Consider the following 16,757-nt stretch of genomic DNA (forward strand, 5'->3'; position numbering starts at 1 on the left):
GTAATATAGTCAGTCAGTCAGTCAGTCAGTAATATAGTCAGTCAGTCAGTCAGTAATATAGTCAGTCAGTTATATAGTCAGTCAGTCAGTAATATAGTCAGTCAGTCAGCCAGTCAGTTAATCAGTCAGTAATATAGTCAGTCGGTTAGTCAGTAATATAGTCAGTCAGTCAGTCAGTCAGTCAGTAATATAGTCAGTCAGTCAGTCAGTTAGTCAGTAATATAGTCAGTCAGTCAGTCAGTTAGTCAGTCAGTCAGTTAGTCAGTAATATAGTCAGTCAGTCAGTCAGTCAGTCAGTCAGAAATATAGTCAGTCAGGAAGTCAGGAAGTCAGGACCATAAGTGTCTGGCATGCCCAAGGGCCGCAACTCCGCACGCCGAATCACCATTCGTCCCCACTTCGGAACCTACAATACGGCTCGTTCCCTCCGCGATGACCGCCACAAGTCTTAACTGACGTCAACATTGGGGTGCTTTGATCAATATAGCACCTGTCATTTAAATCAATTACGGCAATATGACTTTGTTTACATGTGTTGAAAAAGTGCAGATTATCAGCTCCACACCGCAAGATATACGAATAACAGAATTGTTTGCATAAACTGAGGTTGTCACTTATGGGACCATGTAGGGTGATAGATTGAGATGTACTCGCGTGTTTGTTAACACTCGGCTCACTTGACTCCGACATTGAGCTAAAACTGTTCTTGGATTACAAAACTATAATGCAAAATGAGTTGGAAATTGCATGCAAGTAATTGAACTAATTACAAGTTTCAAAACAATGTGTGCGTGCGTGCGCGTGTGTGTGTTTTTTCATAAACCGAGGGGCAAAAAAATACACCTCTCGGTTGATTTTATCATGTTTCATTTTCAATTGAAAATATCTTCAGTTAACGATATTATATTCACAAAATAATTGAATGAACTGTACTAAAGCTTAGTCAGCATTCAATGAAATATTCTACATGTTTCGGTTTGTTTTATATACATAATTTGATTTTAAACTTTTAAAAATTAAAAAAGTTTGTTTTTTCTGCTCAAATTTACAACCCTTGTGTATAAAGATCTTCATAATCTATTTTTAGAAGGAACTCAAAGGAAAATAATGGCTTAGCACCGTTAGCACACGAACGCCATGCAATAGAAGTGCCATGAAAGGGTTAAGGTCACATGTTGACCTGTCCGACCTTTGTATTTACTTTACGCAATAATAAAACTTTGCTTTGAAAACGGTACAACCCCATCCCTATGAAACAGTGGTATTATCCATCCAATCCCTAACCCAGATATGAAAGATGCCCGAAACCCATTAGAAAATAAGGGCATCACTCTAACTGCAGTACCTTGTAAAGTCTACGCCGATATTTTGAATATTTTGAATTTCGACCTTAAAAAGGCATTTGATCTTCTCCTTGTAAATAGACACTGTTTGTGGCACAAATTATATAATATTGGCGTCCGTAGAAAGATATTAACTGCGCATGCAATACGGTGTGAATATGTGCATGTTAACTGTACAGATAGAGTTAGCAACTCTATCACAGAACATTTTAAAGTTAGCCTTGGTGTAAAGCAAGGATGCCTTTTATCACCAACATTGTTTCGTTTATTTGCATCAATGATCTGTCTGAAGCTAATAATCTTCAGTGTGGTGTACAAGTTGATGATTCTACTATTTGTATTTCAATGTATGCGTACAGTATTGCTTTAATTGCACCAGATGAAGCCTCACTTCCGTCAATATCTATGTGGGGCCCAGTCGTCTAAGGCGCCGCGATTCCCTGTCCGATTATGTTTCTAGGTTTGTCAGCACCATACCTGTGCTCGTGGGTTTCACCGAAGTGGTAAACGTCTGACACCTGCATCACTTCGGGCTTTCCACCCACATTAAGCTGACACGCCGTGATATAACTGGAATACTGTTAAAAGCGGCGTTAAACCCAACTAACAATATCCATGTTCACCGTATTTCCTCTACTGAACGCACGGGCGTCTATTAATTTCGCACAAGCAGTTGACCCGACGTCTGGAGGCCTGGCTTTTATTCTGTTAAATGCGGCACAGTGGCAACTCAACACTTTACTCAAATTCTACAGTCACATACAGTGCACATTTGCAGGAAGTTGTGATTATTAAACGGTAAAAATGTGTTCAGAATGTAAACAAATACAAGACATATCTAGATCCAAACATTGCGTTTAAATCCTATACCGAATGCACATTTGTTGCGTTCTATCTAAACACCCTCAGGGTCTAAACACGTGAAATGAGCCATCGTCTCACTGCCTAAACAACACCTAAACACAACATCCCCATAACATAAACATGTTTAGAATTTAAAGAACGTAAAAAATATTTAGAATTTAAACACGTTTAAACATGTTTAAAGCTTGAACGTGTTTAGAATTAAAACACGTTTAAACATGTTAAATTTAAACACTTTTAAAACATGTTCAGAATTTAAACTTGTTTAAATAAAGTGCATTTGATTAAGCAAAAAATCAAACATGGACAAGATAATAAAAATAATATTTATTGAAATAAGACGTGCAAATCAGATTCACAGGCACTTGCATAATACATACCACACCATATATAATACCAACAAACGTGGTACAATATCAACTTAAGATAGGACCCGTGAAGATTCCGGGGTAGAATAGGTCTGCTTGCCCATGCTTGCCGTAAAGGGTGACTATGCTTGTCGTAAAAGGCGACTAACGGGATCGGGTGGTCAGGCTCGCTGACTTGGTTGATGCATGTCATCGATCACAATTGCGTGGATCGATGCTCATGATATTAATCACTGGATTGTCTGGTCCAGACTCGATTATTTACAGACGGCCGTCATATAGCTGGAATATTGCTGAGTGTGGCGTTAAACAACAAACCAACCCACCAACCAACAAAAGATCGTACAAATAAACCAAGTTCTGTTAATGGTGGGGGCACGGGTGGCCCAGTCGTCTAAGGCGCTGCGATTCGCTGCGCAGAGTTGCGTCCCCTGGACACGCCAGAAACCTATGATTGTGGGTTCGAATCCCGGTTCACCCCGATTATGTTTCTAGGTTTGTCAGCACCATACCCGTGCTCGTGGGTTTCACCGAAGTGGTAAACGTCTGAGACCTGCATCACTTCGGGCTTTCCTCCCACATTAAGCTGACACGCCGTGATATAACTGGAATAATGTTAAAAGCGGCGTTAAACCCAACTCACTCACTCACTCTGTTAATGGTGACTCGGAAAATTGGCACTTGTGACGACAGCGGTCTCCGTAGCACAGGTGGCAGCGTGAAGGACTAAAAAATATGTGTTTGCAGGCTCGTATCCAGCCGACGTTTAAAATTATAAGTGTTCTTAAATGTGTTGTTGCTGTGTGACCATGACACTTTATACAGGAAGCATACTATGAAAGTATATCTATACTACGATAGACCCTTAATTTTATTTAGCTAACCACCGCATACCATTACTCGCGACAAGGGAGTAATCATTGCAAGCCGTAAGTTAATGAGATAGGGACCATTAATTTCATTAAATGACGGTGCAAGGTTCGGTTCTTTTGGACTGTGCATATGACCCGGCGTCAATGAGAGGCCTGCGTGTATTGAAAACGTTGCGTCTATTATAGGACATACGGTATAAATCGTGCAGCTGTTGTGGGTCCTTGGCGAGGTGATCCACGGTTCAACAGCTTGTGGGTTATTGCTGTGGTCTTTGTAAGTGAAATCGATGTTAAGGCGGAAAATCGTTATGCCGCATTGTATCCCCTAGTTACCACCGTCTCAACAAAAGGTAAAGTCTTCTTAAGAACTGTTACAGTAAATAAACGATTGTAAATAGCGCTAGATTATTACAGGAAAGTCATTAAAAATCAAGTAACATGCTTTGTTCATGGAACGAAGGCGAAACAGCCGTTTCAACTCCATCGTCAGAAGTTCGAACGATGCATGTTTGATCCTAAGGAATGAGTGAGTGAGTTGGGTTTTTAACGCCGATTTTAAAATTATTCCCGTTATATCGCGGCGTGTCAGCTTAATGTGGGAGGAAAGCCCGAAGTGATGCAGGTCTCAGACGTTTACCACATCGGTGAAACCCACGAGCACGGTTATGGTGCTGACAAACCTAGAAACATAATCGGGGCGAACTGGGATTCGAACCCACAGTTATAGGTCTCTGGCGTGCCCAAGGGACGCAACTCTTCACAGCGAATCGCGGCGCCTAAGACGACTGGACCACCCGTGCTTTCGAAAGCGAGGTTCGCCATGTATTATTGTTGTTGTTGTTGTTGGTGGTGGTGGTGTTGGTGTTGTTGTTGTTGTTGGTGTTGGTGTTGTTGTTGGTGTTGGTGTTGTTGTTGAAGGACTTCCTGGTCACTTGCTTGATAACGGTGTTAGAACCTACACCGAAACGTCGCTCTTAATTGTAATAAAGAAGTTGTTCATCCATAAATTCTTATCCTTACTTAGACTTCCTGGTCAGTTGTTTTATGTCCCAGCTTGCAACTCTCCCTAAAAGTTACGACCAAGATGGAGACGTTAACTCTAATGATTTTACTAGTTCTTCAAAAAGCAAACGAAGGACTGAACAGACTGAATGTAAACAGTTTATGTACATGTCTGGGTGTTTTCAATATGTGGAAGTGGTTGCTCCTTAAATTCTGGCAGTTCATATATACAGTTACGTGAAATCATGTACTGATTGAGCAGGTAGATTACAAAGCATCAGATGAAATATTATCTTCCCCACCCCATTCGTGACCAACTCGTGTTATTCCGGGACAAGCCGAATAGCAACTCGTGCCCCTCTCATGGCCATTTTTGCGACCGGGTTCCGTCTTAGCGCAAACGGGCATACCTAAAACAATTGTCAACTCGTTGCGTAGTGGTTGACATATATTTCCCCATATATTACATATATTTCAGATCCAATTAAAAGCTCATCTGGACACGCAGAATTATAAGTATATTTGAACACATTTAACTGTGTCTTGGGTATATTTTTAAATGCAAGACATGTGTAAAATCAAAAATTATTTCTGAGGGATTCTTTGACGAAGAACTTGAAATCATACGCGCGTTCTGATTGGTTTTGTCGTATTTTCGCACATAACATTCATCGATAGCGGACGAGTCTTCTTGCAGGTTACGAAAAGGGGCGAGTGGTGACGAATGTTCCCCACCCCACCCCTTGAAATTTAATCTCTAAACCAGGGTTAGAAACTAACAGTTTTTGTCCACTAGTCCTTATAATGATAACATATAGCAAAACCCTTAAAATGGGCCAATTTCTATTAGTCCTTTGGATACCTTTACTATTGGGCAGTTTGGTAAGGACTACAGGACTAGTGCCAATTTCTAACGCTGCTAACCCCAAATGTAGTAACGTTTATATATTTATGTCTTTGGGAATGCCAATGCAGTTATTTTTTACAAGGTTTACGACTGACCATTTTCCCACATGAACGTAACTTTTTGTTTGTTTGATCAGCCAGTCTGTCTGTCCGTCCGTCTGTCCGTCTGTCTGTCCGTAATCATTTCCTTTTCCGGGGCAGAATTCCAAAACCATTCAGTGTATTTGATCTAAACTTGGCAAAGCTATCAGGCACATACTGAAGTGGTGCCTTTTTTTATATATATGTTTTTACGAATTTTTATTTTTTTACAATTTTTATTAAAAGAAGTTGGACCTGGACTCCATTGGGGAACGGGTTCGTTTCCGGGCCAGAATTCGAAAACCATTCAGTGGGTAAACATGTATGCTTCTTAAAGAACATTCAACTGTTGACTCATTACATACAGAATTGCACATTTACTAGTGGTTACTTTACAGACAGCTGCCGGGGGATATGTCATCTTTCTGATGAATCTTGTTCAAAATATCGGGGGCTATATCGGTGTCGGAGTCGGTGTTCGTATGCCGAGCATGTACTGTTGTGCTGTGTTGGTCATCAGTAACTCCTCCTAGGTCAAACCGCTGATTATCTATAACGCTCATCAAGTATGTGGACCCCAAAGGCCGCGATGTAGCGGGGGATCACTGTATTTTTTGCGACCATATAGATTCAGTCGTGTGCATTTATATACCTTGTACCCAAAATTATCCATAAGAACTTATTATATGCATATATTTCTTCAAAGACAACACTCTTATATATATAATTTGACAATAAAGTGGCCACTGGTCATTGTAGTATTTTAGCAGATACGAGTACCTACCTTAGTGCGGTATTTACAGGTAAATGTATAATATGATAATGATAAAAAATAGCACTGTCAACATGACCAAACCTCATCAAATAATTTATTTTGCTATTGTTGCACTGACTATCATAAATGATACATGAACCGCTGACGTGTTATTGTATTCGGGAATATATATTAGTATTACCCTTTATTCGTGATATGTATCGTATTCACCTCATAGTGTCTTCGTTACAGCCCTACCAATTTTCGAACTCAGTCTTGACAAGTATCTCTTGGATAAGCATTCAAACTTTCGTTCAAACTTCATTGGTCTCTGAGAAAACTTGTCCCCCTTGCTACCACTATGCACTAAATTGTTTGATAGGCATTATAGTCTGGTCATTCTGTAATTTAACCTCAAGAAAATTGCAACAGAATAGTTTACGACTGTTTCCTTTTAATTGAATGTATTTGAGTTTGTATTAAAAAGTCTACCAAAATCAACCTTCGGGAAAATGGTTAATTCCCGCATCAAAAAAGATAAAAACCAACGAGGAGAATATGGCATCTACGGGTCGCAGTACATCAAGAAGAGCTCGCAAAGGGAGATAATTCGTAGTGATCCTGCTTGTGCCTTGGAAAATATTCAGAAAAAAACAACGATAACGGAGCCGTATTATTTCATGGTAAGTTGACAAATACACATTTATTTAAAAATGTAATTAATAATGATGAAAATAATAGCAGTTGGCTTCCAATATATTTCTAACATGCCCATCAACCATAAATTGTGTAGCGTCGTATGCTATGAAACTACGGCCGCACCAGCAGAGAACATGTGTGTTAAACACGACCGATAACCATATTCCTGTCTTTTATAAATTCATCCAACATTGTTACAATTATTAGAAACATAATTATGTGAAAAATTATATGGAAAAGTGGACCCTCCTTGATAAAATAAAAAATGTATGGAAGCCCATGAGTGACATGATGTATAATCATTTGCGTAATGCGTACGTAATTTGCAATTCACTAAATTCATTACGTTTTACAACCAATCTTGACAATATTGATATCGGAACAAGTTACCTATTTCTTAAACACCCGATATTGACATTTCTCGTCTTGAGTGCATTTGTTTTACTGTTTAAAGTCACAAAATTAACTCTTTTAACCAGCTTGTAACTTTTTTTTGTCTGGGAAATTGGTGAAAAACGGAACCAGGAAAATTCAGCAAATGCAGATGTAATTACTTGAAATATATAGGAATTTAAACAACTTTACTCTCTTTTGGCAGGATGCTGTAAGACATTTTTCTTCTTTCCGAATTACGACTACCATTCTGGAACGGCATGATCTCAGACAACAGCGCCAGTGGATTCTGTCTCCGTTTCTTGACTTGAAACTAAATTTGTAGCAGGAGTAGACCAAATACTGTCCCCAAAGATTGTTTGGGATACAGCGAGGCACTTGTGTGTTTATTCGCCGAAGGCCCGGGTTTGATTCCCCACATAGGTGCAATGCGTGAAGCCCGTTTCTGGTGTCCCTCGGGGCAATCTCATTAAAATCAAATCTTTGTACTCGCTACCGCCCCGATTACGTTTCTAGGTTTGTCAGCACCATACCCGTGCTCGTGGGTTTCACCGAAGAGGTAAACGTCTGAGACCTGCATCACTTCGGGCTTTCCTCCCACATTAAGCTGAAACGCCGCGATATAACTTGAATAATGTCAAAAGCGGCGTCAAACCCAACTCACTCACTCAGGTGCCCCCCGCCTTCATATAACTGGAATATTGCTAAAAGCGGCGTAAAGCCATACTCACTCACTCACTTGAGCGTTTGCCATATTGCTATGCTATACGATAGTCTATGATTATCTTCTACTTATACTCAAATTAAATAGATTCGCTCACTAAAATAAATGAATCTATAGTCAGTATAGCCTGTGTTCACTCAGCATATCAGCGACAGCACTAGATAACCGGCTGACATGAGTTTCGCCGGGGCCCTTTTCACCAGAATAGATTATAGTCGGCCAACTACCCATGCGTTACCAAGTTCAAGTTCTTTATGATATTAACATATTTATTTCCATAAAGTGGAAGGATTGGCAAACAAGCAAATTTTGCTTATCTGAATGCCTCTCCCAAACATGATACACATACAAATTACAATGTATTAAAGTGATATGAGAAATAGCATACATGATATAATTGACATTAAAGATGATTATTGTTCTGTAAGTGTTTTATTACTGGATTATCTTTCGAAACTACAGCTACGTTATATTATTTACATCTAGCACAACAACATCACAGTATCATATATACTTGCCGTAAAAGGCGACTGTGCTTGTCGTTAAAGGCGACTACTAACGGGATCGGGTGGTCAGACTCGCTGACTTGGTTGATGCATGTCATCGATCCCAATTGCGTGGATCGCTGCTCATGATGTCAATCACTGGATTGTCTGGTCCAGACTCGATTATTTACTGGCCGCCGTTATATAGCTGGAATATTGCTGAGTGCGGCATTATACAACAACAACAAAATTAACTTCTGAAATATGCAACCAATATACTTACTTAAACGGATGAGTATTCAACTATCAGTAGTTGTGAATAAGCATCGGGGTTTATAAAAGTTGGGATTTATACGACGATAGTTCGGTAATAATTTTCCTTCAAATCTAAAACAAGTACACTGGAACATATGATATTCATTTCCCCTTGTACGCGAGTCACAATTCGGGCAAAGTCTCAATCAAAGGAACATTCTGCCACGACCCGTTTCTACGGACAAAATAGTATTACTTGTACGAAATTGTAAAACTTGTATTGAAGGACACTTGACTTATCAAAATCATCCATTGTCTTTTGAATTATATAAACGTCAAAACTTGCATCCAAATAACATAAAATAGCAAATATTTCATTCGGAGGCTTGGAGGCTTGCTCATTGTTACCTCAGACTGTCACTGGCTACAATTATTAATGGCTATGTATGACTGCCTCCCCCCACACCCACACACTCACACACACACAATTAGGTGATTTCTTTCACAATTAGTACATTAAGTTCTCAAAATGATATATGAAGTGTGATTATCTTACATTTGAATATAATATCTATAACTTCATTCTAATATTTGAAATTCTATGGCGACATTTAACTTCTCGGCCACTCTTCATATATGTCCTCTATTTGACCTTGAACTATTATAATGAATTAAATTGTCCCTGTGATATTTTTTTATAAAGTAAATAAAAGTTACCCAGATAGTTCTTTAAAATAGTTATATCAGAAAGAAAACTATAATAAATTTGAATCTCTTTCTTCCTACAAATATCCAAGAATACAAAAATACGAATCATATAGGCCTATATCTTGTGACCTTGAGAAAGGTCATTCCCATGAATTGATTTTGGTAGACTTTTTTTTCCTGAAAGCTGACATGCTACCAAATAACATAAAGTATGAATTAAATCTGTTGCAATTTTCTTGAGGTTGGCCATTTATTTCGACCAAAATGACCAGACTATTACTTAGAAGTTGACGGATGACAAGGTAGACACAATTTTATGGATAACAACTTCTTTAATACTATGCACTAAGTTGAAAAGAACGAAGCAAGGGATATAACTCCCCCACTTCGTAGCGGGGGTACAAATTCATACATACACGTCACATAAATCATCGACTAATTGGATTGGCTTTTTTAACTTTTGACGGAGACGAGCGAAGCCATCCTGAATTGACTGCTTACATTCTGCCGATGTCAAGATCTATGTGCCTGTATCGTTTGCATAAACACGACAAAAGATTAATACAAAAGCAAAGTTTGCTATCTAATATATTATCTATCAGTACTGAATCTCATAATACACATGCGATCACGTTTAACCCAGGTAACGGCTATGGGCGTAGTGATCGTGTTTCTGGTTGTAGAGGGGCGGTCGGGTAGCCTAGTGGTTAAAGCGTTCGCTCGTCACGCCGAAGACCCGGGTTCGATTCCCGACATGGGTACATTGTGTATAGCCCATTTTTGGTGTCCCCCGCCGTGATATTGCTGGAATATTGCTAAAAGCGGCGTAAAAAAAAATACTCACTCACTCACTCTGGTTGTAGATTTGTGAATGAATGAAAAGTAGTGCCGCCGTAACTTCTAAGGAATCAAATGACGTCATTAATAACTGAACCAAAAACAAAGCAGGAAAACATTTATCACTGAGAAATTATCGAAAAGTTCATTCTCCCCCAAATCTCTCCCATTTGGATCAGGAGATCGGTGAGCGTGGCCTAGGGACTTGTATCCTATTCTGCCGCCCCCCACTACAATTAACATCTATTTCAAAGTTCAATATATCACTATCATTAACGTTTATTTCAACGTTCAATATATCACTATCATTAACGTTTATTTCAACGTTCAATATATCACTACAATTAACGTTTATTTCAACGTTCAATATATCACTACAATTAACGTTTATTTCAACGTTCAATATATCTCTACAATTAACGTTTATTTCAACGTTCAATATATCACTACAATTAACGTTTATTTCAACGTTCAATATTTCATTACAATTAACGTTTATTTTAACGTTCAATATATCTCTACAATTAACGTTTATTTCAACGTTCAATATATCACTACAATTAACGTTTATTTCAACGTTCAATATATCACTACACTTAACGTTTATTTCAACGTTCAATATATCACTACAATTAACGTTTATTTCAACGTTCAATATATCACTACAATTAACGTTTATTTCAACGTTCAATATATCTCTACAATTAACGTTTATTTCAACGTTCAATATATCACTACAATTAACGTTTATTTCAACGTTCAATATATCACTACACTTAACGTTTATTTCAACGTTCAATATATCACTACAATTAACGTTTATTTCAACGTTCAATATATCACTACAATTAACGTTTATTTCAACGTTCAATATATCTCTACAATTAACGTTTATTTCAACGTTCAATATATCACTACAATTAACGTTTATTTCAACGTTCGATATATCACTACACTTAACGTTTATTTCAACGTTCAATATATCACTACAATTAACGTTTATTTCAACGTTCGATATATCACTACACTTAACGTTTATTTCAACGTTCAATATATCACTACAATTAACGTTTATTTCAACATTCAATATTTCACTACAATTAACGTTTATTTCAACGTTCAATATATCACTACACTTAACGTTTATTTCAACGTTCAATATATTACTACATTTAACGTTTATTTCAACGTTCAATATATCACTACACTTAACGTTTATTTCAACGTTCAATATATCACTACAATTAACGTTTATTTCAACGTTCAATATATCACTACACTTAACGTTTATTTCAACGTTCAATATATCACTACAATTAACGTTTATTTCAACGTTCAATATATCACTACAATTAACGTTTATTTCAACATTCAATATTTCACTACAATTAACGTTTATTTCAACGTTCAATATATCACTACACTTAACGTTTATTTCAACGTTCAATATATCACTACAATTAACGTTTATTTCAACGTTCAATATATCACTACAATTAACGTTTATTTCAACGTTCAATATATCACTACACTTAACGTTTATTTCAACGTTCAATATATCACTATCATTAACGTTTATTTCAACGTTCAATATATCACTACAATTAACGTTTATTTCAATGTTCAATATATCACTACAATTAACGTTTATTTTAACGTTCAATATATCACTACAATTAACGTTTATTTCAACGTTCAATATATCGCTACAATTAACGTTTATTTCAACGTTCAATATATCACTACAATTAACGTCTATTTCAACGTTCAATATATCACTACAATTAACGTTTATTTCAACGTTCAATATATCACTACAATTAACGTTTATTTCAACGTTCAATATATCACTACACTTAACGTTTATTTCAACGTTCAATATATCACTACAATTAACGTTTATTTCAACGTTCAATATATCACTACAATTAACGTTTATTTCAACGTTCAATATATCTCTACAATTAACGTTTATTTCAACGTTCGATATATCACTACAATTAACGTTTATTTCAACGTTCGATATATCACTACACTTAACGTTTATTTCAACGTTCAATATATCACTACAATTAACGTTTATTTCATCATTCAATATTTCACTACAATTAACGTTTATTTCAACGTTCAATATATCACTACACTTAACGTTTATTTCAACGTTCAATATATCACTACATTTAACGTTTATTTCAACGTTCAATATATCACTACACTTAACGTTTATTTCAACGTTCAATATATCACTACATTTAACGTTTATTTCAACGTTCAATATATCACTACACTTAACGTTTATTTCAACGTTCAATATATCACTACAATTAACGTTTATTTCAACGTTCAATATATCACTACACTTAACGTTTATTTCAACGTTCAATATATCACTATCATTAACGTTTATTTCAACGTTCAATATATCACTACACTTAACGTTTATTTCAACGTTCAATATATCACTACAATTAACGTTTATTTCAACGTTCAATATATCACTACAATTAACGTTTATTTCAACGTTCAATATATCACTACACTTAACGTTTATTTCAACGTTCAATATATCACTACAATTAACGTTTATTTCAACGTTCAATATATCACTACAATTAACGTTTATTTCAACGTTCAATAAATCACTACAATTAACGTTTATTTCAACGTTCAATATATCACTACAATTAACTTTTATTACAACGTTCACTATTTCACTACAATTAACGTTTATTTCAACGTTCAATATATCACTATCATTAACGTTTATTTCAAAGTTCAATAAATCACTATCATTAACGTTTATTTCAACGTTCAATATATCACTACAATTAACGTTTATTTCAACGTTCAATATATCACTACAATTAACGTTTATTACAACGTTCACTATTTCACTACAATTAACGTTTATTTCAACGTTCAATATTTTATTACAATTAACGTCTATTTCAAAGTTCAATATATCACTACAATTAACATCTAATTCAACGTTCAATATTTCACTACACTTAACGTTTATTTCAACGTTCAATATATCACTGTAATTAACGTTTATTTCAACGTTCAATATATCACTACATTTAACGTTTATTTCAACGTTCAATATTTCACTACAATTAACATCTAATTCAACGTTCAATATTTCACTACACTTAACGTTTATTTCAACGTTCAATATATCACTGTAATTAACGTTTATTTCAACGTTCAATATATCACTACATTTAACGTTTATTTCAACGTTCAATATTTCACTACAATTAACGTTTATTTCAACGTTCAATATTTCACTACAATTAACGTTGATTTCAAAGTTCAATATATCACTACAATTAACGTCTAATTCAACGTTCAATATAATACTACACTTAACGTTTATTTCAACGTTCAATATTTCACTACAATTAACGTTTATTTCAACGTTCAATATTTCACTACGATTAACGTTTATTTCAACGTTCAATATTTCATTACACTTAACGTTTATTTCAACGTTCAATATATCACTACACTTAACGTTTATTTCAACGTTCAATATATCACTACAATTAACGTTTATTTCAACATTCAATATATCACTATAATTAACGTTTATTTCAAATTTCAATATAGACAGACAGACAGACAGACAGACAGACAAATTTATTCGGTCTTTCAGGCCACCGGCCCATAATACAATGGAAATATACCTTATATATATTTGCATGCTGATTTAATCATGATTTACCGTTCAACGTTATGTTTCCGTTCGAATGTTCATGACTTGGAAGCGAAATTTACCTTAGCTTTTTATTATAAAATTTGTTCGTTTTCAGCTGACATAAGTCTTATAAAATTCTCAATAGAGGGAGGGGTAACGAGACGCTTGGGAAAAGAGTTTCTTCCTGCTCTCGAATACTGGTCACAAATCATAAGAACATGGAAGTCATCTTCAACATGGTTATGTCCCTTTGAAAAACAGAAAGTGCAGACACCTTCATTATATGGGATGTTGTTGTGACGCCCCAGTTCAACAGCAAGTCTGAAATTATTACACCGGAATATGGCTATAAGTCTACGTTGGTAAGAAGACATATCACAAGTAATATATGATTCCACATTTAGTAATGACTTGAACTGTGAGTAGTAATTGCATTTCGTTGATGATGTCAGGGAAAAGTGCCAATATTGAGTGAGGCAGTTGTAAAATCTTCGTTTAAAATCTGTCATGAATGTTGAATATTACAAATGTCTTGGCTTAGCCAAACCAAACCAAATCCAAACTGGAATAAAATCATTCTAATATGTGATGCCCATGTAATTTTACCATTATCATCAAGAGATTTTAGGATATAATAAGCTTGGATTGGTAGCCTGTGTTGTTCCATCTGAATTAGTCTGCACCAGTACTTGACTGCTCTTGACATGTAGTTATACTGTAGGGGGACCCTACGACACTCTCCTAGAACCATGTTGTTATTGGTGAACTTATTTACTTTCAAAAAGGATTTGCAGAATCTGTTCAATATATCACTGCAATTACCGTTTATTTCAACGTTCAATATATCACTATCATTAACGTTTATTTCAACGTTCAATATATCACTATAATTAACGTTTGTTTGAACGTTGAATATATCACTAAAATTAACGTTTATTTCAAAGTTCAATATATCACTAAAATTAACGTTTATTTCAACGTTCAATATATCACTAAAATTAACGTTTATTTCAAATTTAATTATATCACTGCAATTAACGTTTATTTCAACGTCCAATGCGTCACTATAATTAACGTATATGTCAACGTTTAATATATCACTACACTTAACGTTTATTTCAACATTCAATATATCAAAACAATTACATTTATAACAAATGTTATATTTGGGATAACACTTTCTTTGTAAAGTACAGATTCTCATACTTTTTATTTCAACTTTCAATATATCACTACAATTAACGCATATTTCAATGTTCAGCACATCGCGACAATTATCGTTGTTTTCAACGTTCAACAAACACATTGCGACAATTATCGTTGTTTACAATGTTCAACAAACACATTGCGACAATTATAGTTGTTTTCAACGTTAAACAAACACATTGCGATAATCATCGTTGTTTTCAACGTTCAACAAACACATTGCGACAATTATCGTTGTTTACAATGTTCAACGTTGACGAAGGTGCGATAATAATCGTTGTTTCAACGACCAACGTTGACAGTCATAATGTCTGCTAGCTAGTAAATACAAAAAACATTACAACTTTCCACAACCTAAGCCAAATAGAGTTAACTAGTGTGCCCTACCTTGATCGTTATCAACGTGTACGGCAACCAGACTGACGACGTTCATTCAGAAACTGAAATAGTTCATCTGTTTGATGTTGCTGAAGCTGCCCAACAAGTCTTTTCACCTGACACGTGACCCGCTTCTGTAAATGAAGTGACGCCCCTCTGCAACTGAGAAATGTAAACAAATATAACTCTTGAGAAAAGAGTAAACAGATAAACAGGTCAGCTCCTGACGTAAAGAACTTATGGATGTTAATATTAATTGGGTATAACTTTAAACATGAGTGATCTCCTCAACGTCATGTTGCATTATTATTTTCGTGAAGATCCGGGGTAGAATAGGTCTTCAGCAACCCATGCTTGCCGTAAAAGGCAACTATTCTTGTCGTAAAAGGCGACTAACGGGATCGGATGGTCAGACTCGCTGATTGGTTGATGCATGTCATCGATTCCAATTGCGCGGATCTATGCTCATGATATTAATCACTGGATTGTCTGGTCTAGACTCGATTAATTACAGACCACCGCCATAGAGCTGTAATATTGCTGAGGGCGGCATTAAACAAAAAACAAACCAAGATTCTTGCAATGGCCGCTTGCACTTTGGTGGCAGCGATAATACCGTAAGGGTAACGAAGGTGTCACGCAGTGGGAAGAAGCTTGTATAACGGGATCGGTTCCGAACTGGTTTTACCACACTGTGACGTTAACCACTGGGGACGCTACAGCCGCCCATTCATCACATCCGGAGTTGTTTCCAACGTACATTGATACAAGCGAGATCACTGCTTGTCTACGCGAGTGACTGCAGTCGCGAGACACGAGTTATTTCAGTATAAAGGCCACTTGCCCGAAATACAATCATCAGATGATTAGACCCGTGAAGATCCGGGTTAAAACAGGTCTTCAACAACCCATGCTTCCCGTAAAAGGCGACTGTGCTTGTCGTAAGAGGCGACTAACGGGATCGGGTGGTCAGTCTCGCTGACTTGGTTGATGCATGGGTTGCTGTAGACCTGAGACTGACTATAAAAGTCCAGTTTCCACCCTTGCCGAACTAGAATTTCTGGTACGATCGTAGCGCCACCAGTCGCTAGGTTAGGTCCCTTCTGTGGCCCTCCTATTGACCAATCAGATTCCATCTCTCATATCATTTGCATTTGCTACAAACTAAACGTCGGCGCCGAG

The 16,757-nt window shown here is 36.3% G+C and overlaps 1 protein-coding gene across 2 annotated transcripts in view; it reads right to left on the bottom strand.

The window, feature by feature from the left end:
• Positions 1-16,757, bottom strand: part of LOC139458446 (beta-1,3-galactosyltransferase 1-like) — a 71,959-nt gene that overhangs the window by 35,533 nt on the left and 19,669 nt on the right. For both annotated transcript variants that reach the window (XM_071239883.1, XM_071239882.1), the window contains exon 2: positions 15,585-15,737. The gene's annotated coding sequence lies outside the window, so the exon portion shown is untranslated. The remainder of the gene's footprint in view (positions 1-15,584; positions 15,738-16,757) is intronic.

The sequence above is a fragment of the Haliotis cracherodii genome, unplaced genomic scaffold, assembly GCF_022045235.1.
Source record: "Haliotis cracherodii isolate W230 unplaced genomic scaffold, xgHalCrac1.p SCAF_12, whole genome shotgun sequence".
In the NCBI taxonomy this organism is placed as follows: Eukaryota; Metazoa; Mollusca; class Gastropoda; order Lepetellida; family Haliotidae; genus Haliotis; species Haliotis cracherodii.